Here is a 7611-nt window from a genome sequence, read left to right on the forward strand (position 1 = left end):
TTTAATCTTTTTTTTTTTTTCAAAGATCACATGCGCTGCTTAGGCTGCTGTGCCTTACATAGGTACATGTGTGGAACTAGACAGACGGCACTCATCTGTTACTGGAGTATTCATATTTTCCCTGTTAATCATCTGTCTCCTTTTTCAAACTACTGCCTTTATCGCATGTTACTGATCTCGACCACTAAATCATTCCTGATTATTTCAGCGACCAATACCTTTTTTTTTTCCGTAGCTGGCTTCCTTCAATTGACTATTTCTGTTGATTTTGTACAGGTAAAGATATCATTCTATATTTTGATTTCAGCACTTTTCGGCTGTCAGAGGACATGTGCTGGCGACATATTAGGAAGTGTAAATATAAAGTCATTTAAAAAAGCTGTCCCTCTGCTTTTTTATGTTCTGTTGATAGTGGTGAAGAGGCCTTAGATGAGTCGTGTGCAATAATCCTTCACAGTTGTTGAGGGTGGAAATTGATTTGCTCGAGCAGCTTTATCTCCACTGACCTACAGGGACTTGCTGATTTCATTAACGTGCGTAGGGTTGATCTGTTATCATTCTAAATCGTACACTTTTGAAATGGCACCATTTTAAGTCTTTTCGATGCACCTGGGACACCGTTTCTGCCGACAGTTATCATTAACACGCTGAAGTGTAACGTCTTCTACCGGATGAACTTTTTTGTTGCCACCCATACAGGGTGAGCCTTCTTTCCAGCTGCATGGCATCTGCACGCTCATGAATTTTGACTCTTCAGGTTCTGATAATTCCCCCATTTCTTTCATAAACTGCAAAAAAAAAACGTGTCTGAGGTTGAAATCTGTTTCATCACTAGAATCAACATGCACTGTGGTAGTTTGGATTTGATCTCTGCAGCATGTCTCACACACACTTCCTGCCAGAAATCCCCCCTGAAAACTAAAATCTTATTCTTCTACGAGATTGTTTGTAAACTACTGCTGTAAAATATGTGTTGTGTGGCCTGTGTTCTATGTGTTGAGGTGCTGGTCTCTGAGGTGGCACAATGAAAATCTGTACATATAAAGGACAAGTACACAATCTATAATCTCAGAGCATGGTCATTATTTGCACAACATTTCAGATACTGGAGCATAAGTTACTTAAACAGTCACTTAGAAACAAGCAACACTTCATTCTCAATCCACAATTTATTTGAAAGAATCTAGAATTACTGCACTGTAGTTTTTCTGCCTATGTCAAACTGCTGCTTCCGTTAACATAATAGTTTTTTTTTTCTTATCACCAGATAATAATACAAAAGGGACAGCGTTTAATTATCTTTTAAGCATCTTCTGTAGAAGTGTTAAAGAAAATCCGTTCTTTGACACCTGTAAAAAGCCATCCCATAATTCAGCTCCCTTTTATATTTAGTTAAAATTTTTAAAATATCTTTATATATATATATATATATATGTATGTACTCAATTCATTTTCATTTTTTTTTTTAAATGGTTCTGGTTCCCACTGGTTTATTCAATCTTCACGAAATTCGGTAAACACAGGTCCTCAGCATCAGAGATTTCGAGGCCTCCTCATCCTGCTCTTCATGCATCTTTAAGACCACCTCAACTGTAAGTCAGAAATGAGTGGGACCAGCCATACTGACACACTGGATCAAGAAAATCAAAAGCATATTTTCAAATGCATATCAATCAGTCTAATAAGTTATGTTTAGCTAGTATTGTACATAAGTCTCTTTCTCACTTGGAATCGATTGTAAAATAAAAGTGTAATGAATGGCAGTTGATACTGTGTGGGTCGTTTTTGACCTGTGTGTGTAAAAGTGACGTAGAAAGAAATAAAAAAATATGTATGTTTGTAAAGTAAGAAAGGACAAAGGAAAATTATTATTTAAGAATATTAAATGATTAAATACATTTATTTCAAACATAGAAAAGAAACTCCTGCTTAAAATAACACAGGAAATGGGTAGTGATACATAAGTAAAAATCTAAATAAGGCTTAATTTACTAGTCACAAACATTAAATCAGTGTGTGTAAATGCAGTATGAGCAGTGAGTATCATTGTGGGTTACGTTGTGTTGACAGTTAACAGATTTTAGAAAACTCTTTGGGCTCCAAGGTTCCAAAGAGTGGGAGTTCTGACAGAACAGGCCCAGTCACCTTTGAGAAGGGCCTTCACTTAGGACCTAAGGCCAGGTCTTAAAATTTACAGAGAGGACCTTAAAAATATATTTAAAAATAAAAATGAAAATCAGTTCAGGAAAACTGAGCAAATCTTTTTTTCATTCCCATTAAAGGTCAAACACAAGACAGATTATTCAGTGTCTTTTTAATATAAGGTAATGTTTCAGGTTTATGCCGCCACAAATGAAAGTGAGGATAATTTTTTGACTTTCTTACTGCAGCCTCAATCTGATAAACTGACATTTGAATCCCGTTGTTCTCGTGACACAGTTGACTTTACAGACAATAGAGGGTGATGTCATGGAGGTACTGTACAATCCTCAGAACCTTTAAACCTTTCCACATTCGAAACTAAGGGGAGTGGAGAAGTAATCTATCTGAGAAACATTTCTGAATAACCTGTTACAGAGTCCTTTATTGTCAACCTATCGACCACACCCAGCTGATAAAACATAGATCTGAAAAACAGTTCTAAAATGCCCTGAAATCTAAAATCAGAGGAACATACTATTTTTTTGCAAATTTTGCGAAGGAAGTCTGTCTGCTTTGTAAATCACACAATAACATTGGCTCAGGTAGGTGAAGAGGGGGTAGTAGAGGATATTATTTTTAGTGCAGCCTAGATCTGATAAACTGAAATATGATTCCCATTGTGACGAGGTTGATAGAAAATGGGTGATGTGAGAAACTACGACTGAGGAAGTGGTTAAGACCTGTTCAACCCCGAGACCTAAGTTTTACTAGGTGAAGTGCACAGAGCCTCATCATAGGCCCGTTTTTGCCCCTTAAAATGTCATCTAGAGGCCATATCCAGTTGGGAAAACATTTTCCTTACGTGCCCCGAGTCAATATGGGCACAGCCATCAAACAATGGGGATAGTGATCAAAAGACATTCCTACGGGTGAAGTAACAGCTTATAAAAAACAATTGAGTTGAACTGTAAGAAGAGTTTAAGGAGAGGGGGACATCACAGTCATTGACATCTGCCTGTGCTTTTTCTACATCAAGAAAGAAATAAAAAATTGAAACATAACTTAAAATTACTCTCTTCAATATCTAAATCTTTTTTCTCCCCAGAGGTGAGCCATGTCCCTCTCAAGCTGCCAGATGACCCGTCTCCGGCACATTGTCCTCGGCTGCTTACTGTTGGTATGTTTCCTGCTCATTTCAGGTGACCATACCCAAATGACTGTTGTCAGAGTGACGTGCCACATAGGCAAATAAAACCGAGCATCATTTTCTATCTACCTCTTCTTCTACACCAAGGTGAGACTGTTTCCTCTTGCTCTAGCTTTACCTTAATGGAGTCTTCGTACAATTACATTAGTATCATTTTAAATATTAATAGTATAGAGCAGCTTGTAATGTGCCCAGGAGTTATTTTAAGTTTGTAAATTGTGCTGAACAATGATTGAGAACAAACAGAGGATAAATCGAGTCTGTTCATATTGTATGTTCGATCGTTTTATTGAACTGAAAGACAAAAAAAAGCATTTTCCCATTTTGCTTTTTGTTTGAAATGTAATTTGAGACTTAAAGAGCACTTTAATTGTTTAAAACATTTCCGACACCAGTATAAGATGTAAGGATCAAAAATGCATTTTTTTTTAGTTATTATTATTATTATTGTTATTGTTGAGGTTTAAAGGTATTAGGAGTCAAAATTTGTAATGAAGTGAAGTTCGATACAGGCCGGCAGACGAAAAGAGAAATAGTAAAAAGAACTGAGCTGAAGCAGGAGGTGAGACTGGGGGAGAGTGACGGACACACAGAGGCTGGTGTGATTTGGACAAGCGATAGGTTAAATATGACTAAACTTATGGGACTCATATTATGCACATTTTACCACAAGTTGATATGGTTCCTTGGGATCTTAATGAAATGTCTGTAACATACTTTTGTCAAAATACCACAAAGATCATTTAAAACAGCACCTTTTTACCCTGTCTAAAACAGCCCTCCTCAGATTGACCTGTTCTGAGTGCCCCGATTTTAACGCTAGCTTGCAGCAACGTAGATCAAGATCTACGCGAGGGCAGCTCACTGGGACCCGGGTCGCACTGTGTCACCGCCGCTCCCCCCGTCACTTTTGCCGCGTGTTAACTCGCTGCTTACCTTGAGCCGGCTACACCGCAGGGAAGGCTCCAATGCTCCCAGTGAGCTGCCCCCGCGTAGATTTCGATCTAAGTTGCTATAAGCTAGCGTTAGCTCGCTGCTGCTACCCCTCAGACATCTAAGTGGCCGCATAAACATGCCAATCGTCGAGGCGGTGTCCCCCGGGACACTAAACGCTTTACGCAGGATCCGAGCTTCACCCTAATGCACAATGTCGGCAGTCTCGGCCCGGGCTCCACTGAGCTTGCGTTAGCTCGCCAGGAAGCCGGGGAGCCCGGCCATTTCTCCCCAGAGCAGGTGAGATGATGGTGGGGGGTGGTCCAAGGCCATGTAGCAAGACTGTGACGTATTTTTGGGTCGTAATCCCATTCAACGCCATCTAGCATATCGTTTCTGATATAGAGGAACCACAACAAATCGCAGGAGTTTTTTTTTTCCAGAGTTTTTGGGACGGTAGACATGCCAGAAACCCAAATTAACGTGTAGAAGCACTACAAAAGTGGAATTTTCATAATATGCCCCCTTTAAATAAACAGACAACCAGCGCTCTGCAGCAGCAGTGACCAGGACTCATCCCCATCAATGATGTTGTCGTTTGCACTTTGCACTAGTTTACATGAATAGCAGAACTGATGAATGTCAATTTAAAAACACCAAACATCCAAATTCACACATTCATGTAACTCAGTAGCAGATTCAGAAAATGAAATTAAAAGTTATATAATATATTGACTGCTTGGTGGGCTCAAATCAAGCTTTAGTAACAACCTGTGAATACCGAAATGTTCAAATTAAAAAACTTTTTTTCTCTCCAGAGGTGAACCATGTCCCTCTCAAGCTGCCAGATGACTCGTCAAAGGCAAATTGCCTCCGGCTGCTTCCTGTTGGTGTGTTTCCTGGTCATTTTTTTTACATACTACAAGCCGGAAATCAAGTTCTCGGATTTTCGTGATTATCTAAAGAGAGCCAATCATTCTTGTGAGTGCCCTGTGGAAGCACAGATCCAGGGCTCAAACCCAAACCGTTCCTCGGAGCAGCAGGTGGAAGCACCTACCGATGGTCCCCAGCAGATCCAGGACGTGGAGGTGGATGCTGAGCCTGATACTCTTCTCTTGATTTGGACGTGGCCATTTGGCTACAAATTCGATCTAACCTGTGATATGTTCAAATATAAAGGATGCCGCTTGACAGATGACAAGTCTCTTTACCACCAAGCCCACGGGGTTTTCATCCACCACAGGGACATTCATGGAAATCTGGGAAACTTGCCGAGTGAGCCACGTCCCTGGTTTCAGAAATGGGTTTGGATGAACATGGAGTCACCTACACACTGTTCAAAATTACCCGGACTTGATAACTTGTTCAACTTGACCTCCTGTTATCGCTCAGATTCACATATCCCTGTGCCTTATGGGCATTTGGTGCCACAAACATCTGAGGTGGAGAGTTTCCAGCTGCCAACCAAGACAAGTTGGTCTGTTGGATCGTGAGCAACTGGCAGGAGGGGCTCAAAAGAATTCAGTACTACAGAGAACTGAAAGAACACATTCAGATAAACACTTATGGGAGGGCTTTTGGCAAAAAATTAGATGATCAAAACTATGTCAACATATTATCTAGTTGTAAATTCTACCTCTCCTTTGAAAACTCTCAGCACACAGATTATATCTCAGACAAAGTATTCGATCCTATGAGACTGGGAACTGTACCCGTAGTTCTTGGGCCTATAAGAGAAAACTACATGGACCATATCCCAGGAGACTCTTTCATTCATGTCGATGACTTTTCCACTCCAAAGGAGCTAGCAGAGAGGCTCCTTCACCTAGACCAGAATATGACTGAATACCTGAGATTCTTTGACTGGAAAAAGAGGTATAGATTTCATCAGTCACAGTTCGGCAGAGACCATGCCTGCAAAGCTTGTCGTTACTTACAAAAAACCAGAGGATACCAGGCTAGTCATTCTCTTACCAAGTGGTTCTGGGATCGATAGCACTAAATATAAGAGCATTGGTCAAATTATCTTTTCATTTGGTTCACTGATGAGAATGGAACCGGGAACAACTGGATGCAGATAAGCATGTATAACAGCTCCATGTTGTGGTGCTGGAATCTAAAGTAAGATAGCGTGTGAAATACAAACTGATCAATATACATTGTTGACTGTGTCTTTATGTGCATCTTTCACAAAGAGGTGACATCCTTGCATCCTTCATGACACTCTGACATTATAATCTTGCTTAAGGCGGTTCTTCATTTCTTTCGTTCTGACTGTTTCCATCATCAGTTTCTAACAACCTGTGAATACCGAAATGTTCAAATTAAAAAACTTTTTTTCTCTCCAGAGGTGAACCATGTCCCTCTCAAGCTGCCAGATGACTCGTCAGAGGCAAATTGCCTCCGGATGCTTCCTGTTGGTGTGTTTCATGGTCATTTTTTTTACATACTACAAGCCAGAAATCGAGTTCCCGGATTTTCGAGAGACAATCATTCTTGCGAGTGCCCTGTGGAAGCACAGATCCAGGGCTCAAACCCAAACCGTTCCTCGGAGCAGCAGGTGGAAGCACCTACCGATGGTCCCCAGCAGATCCAGGACGTAGATGTTGAAGCTGAGCCTGATACTCATCTCTTGATTTGGACGTGGCCTTTTGGCTACAAATTCGATCTCACCTGTGATATGTTCAAATATAAAGGATGCCGCTTGACCGATGCCAAGTCTCTTTACCAACAAGCCGGTCTGGGAAACTTGCCGAGTGAGCCACGTCCGTGGTTTCAGAAATGGGTTCGGATGAACATGGAGTCACCTTCAAACTGTGGAAAATTACCCGGACCTGATCAATTATGGGAGGGCTTTTGGCAAAAATGTAGATGATCAAAACTATGCCAAAATATTATCTAGTTGTAAATTCTACCTCTCCTTTGAAAACTCTCAGCACAAAGATTATATCACAGAGAAGGTATTCAATCCTATGAGACTGGGAACTGTACCCGTAGTTCTTGGCCCTATAAGAGAAAACTACAATAAGGAATAATCCGGCACTGAAGTGGTGGAAAGACCAGGCCTTTATGGAGTGGATGATGAGTTGAGATTGAGAGCAGGTGTGTCTCGTCTGTAGCAGCTGGAGCCAGCCATGCCCCCTGCCACAACCAACCTGCACAGGGAGAAGAAGAAGGGAAGTCAAATTATCTTTTAATTTGGTTCACTGATGAGAATGGGCTCGAGGGAACTTCATTGGTGAAGGAATCATAATATGAACTGGATTCTACCCAGGACCCAGTATTTCAGGTTTTCACTCCTGTCAGACTGGTTGGTAGAAGGGTGAGGT

The 7611-nt window shown here is 40.8% G+C and overlaps 2 pseudogenes; both read left to right on the top strand.

Moving 5' to 3' along the window:
• The first annotated feature begins 5104 nt into the window (after window positions 1-5104).
• On the top strand, window positions 5105-6278 carry LOC133949176 (4-galactosyl-N-acetylglucosaminide 3-alpha-L-fucosyltransferase 9-like; annotated as a pseudogene).
• A 361-nt stretch (window positions 6279-6639) lies between these two features.
• On the top strand, window positions 6640-7427 carry LOC133948899 (4-galactosyl-N-acetylglucosaminide 3-alpha-L-fucosyltransferase 9-like; annotated as a pseudogene).
• Window positions 7428-7611: the final 184 nt, after the last annotated feature.

Source organism: Platichthys flesus, chromosome 23 (assembly GCF_949316205.1).
Source record: "Platichthys flesus chromosome 23, fPlaFle2.1, whole genome shotgun sequence".
Lineage (NCBI taxonomy): Eukaryota > Metazoa > Chordata > Actinopteri > Pleuronectiformes > Pleuronectidae > Platichthys > Platichthys flesus.